Genomic DNA, 1841 nt, shown 5'->3' with positions numbered 1-1841 from the left:
CATTTCCCTCTGTCTAATATGCATCCTTAGAATTTCTTCAGTTTTACTAAAATCAATCTGAGAATTCCTTATTTGTCATTTGTCATGCTTGGGATTGTTTAGCTTCTTGAACATATGAATATCTGTAACCATTTTTGGGTAATTCTCAGTCATTCAGTTATCACCTCTACTCATTCTCTGAGATTAAGATTATATGTTTTTTTGAAAAAGAAGGAAGAAAGATAAAATTGGGCAGAAAATGTGCTAAGTTTCTCATCCAAATAGAAAGTTTTCAAGTTATAGTTTTATTCTTAAATTTATAATCATAAAAACACATATTCAACATCGTTTATGATTAAAGGTGTTAGAAGACTAAAAACAAGATTTTTTATTCCAAAATCCAAATCACTGCAGAATCAAAAGGAAAAATAAACTCAAGTTTATAGAGCAAAAATATAGAAAGCAAAGACAATGACCAAGTACAAAATGTTTAAAAAGGAAAGCAAGAATGAAAACCATGGAACCATGGTACCTATGAACCCTTCCTTAAAAAAATACTGAATGAAGAAACCATTTAAAAAAGAGAAGACTGAAAATAAACAACTCAGGAGGGACTTAAGCACAAAAGTATTCAATGCAGCATTATCTGTAATAACAAAAGATTGGAACCAACTCAAATACCCATTAGTAGGGCACCGGTTAAATAAACTGTTGTGCGTGCTAAAAATGAACTACCCTGCAGCTGTTAAGAATGTCACAGTTCTGTATTTATTGATACAGAACAATCTTGAAGATAGAGTGTCTGCTTGCATTAAGACACAAAGTTTGCTTTTAAGTATTTCTTTGGGGAAGGGGACATCACACTTCTACTCAATTTAACAGAAACATTTTACAGTTGAGAGGTCTTTTATTTTCTTTTACCCATCATGCCATGAATTCATAGGGAATGGGTTCCAGCAGCTCAGGCTCCTTTCCCTTGGTTCTCATAAAGTGTGCTTCTCTGGGTGGAGCAGGCTGGGGCTTCAGTTGACCCCAAGTACCTTTCTCTTTGTCTCCCTTCTTTTTCTGATCACTTTCTTTCACAGGCTTCAGGAAGCTCTCTCTCTCCTAGAGTGCTTAATATGCCCAATACCTACATTAATTCTCTTGGCAAGAATATCGCCCTTCTTTGTTTACAACAATGTCAACAGCATTGTGGGTAACATTATAGACTCTTCCAGTTTTGGTATGGTAACATTTGGGGGGCATTTCTTTTTGAACAGTGCCCATTCTCTTGATGTCTACTATATCACCTTTCTTGTAGATTTGCATATATTTGACCAAAGGAATAAGTCCATGTTATATAAAAGGTTGAGAGAGCATATAAGTAGGTGCCTCTCGCCTTTCTCTTTGTGTTGGTCATTTGGGAGAATTACTGGAAGACGGTGGTTCTGGCCGAAAGGCAAGGTATAGTGGTAAGACAGGGGAAAAAGCATGGTTGAGAAAAGTCTACATAATAAATATGAGTGATTGTGTACTTGTGGAAAGAATATGAGAAACTGAACAGTTGTTGCCTTTTGTCTTAAGGAACTAAGTGGCTTGTGGACAAAGGTAGCAGGTAGAATTACTTTTCATTGCATACCAAATTGTATCTTTTGGAATATATGCCTTATGCATATACTAACTGCTCAAAAAATAATTATTTTGTAAAACTTACAGAATACCGATGGAATAAAAGACACTTGTCAGTCTCTGTTAGTACTTAAACTTGCTGTATGTGTGTGAGGCTGAAGTTGCTACATTTGATGCAGGGAGAAGTAAGAAACAATCAGTTCATGGACATACAGAAAATAATAAAGTAGAGCCACAAGAAACAGAGATGA

General features: G+C 35.4%; 1 pseudogene; it reads right to left on the bottom strand.

Annotated features, from left to right (window-relative positions):
• Positions 1–903: 903 nt before the first annotated feature.
• LOC118922693 (60S ribosomal protein L21-like) lies at positions 904–1381 on the bottom strand (annotated as a pseudogene).
• Between the last annotated feature and the right edge of the window lie 460 nt (positions 1382–1841).

The sequence above is a fragment of the Manis pentadactyla genome, chromosome 6 (assembly GCF_030020395.1).
Source record: "Manis pentadactyla isolate mManPen7 chromosome 6, mManPen7.hap1, whole genome shotgun sequence".
Classification (NCBI taxonomy): domain Eukaryota; kingdom Metazoa; phylum Chordata; class Mammalia; order Pholidota; family Manidae; genus Manis; species Manis pentadactyla.
Note: the sequence above shows the minus strand (reverse complement) of the source record. Positions and strands in the feature narration are given on the sequence as shown.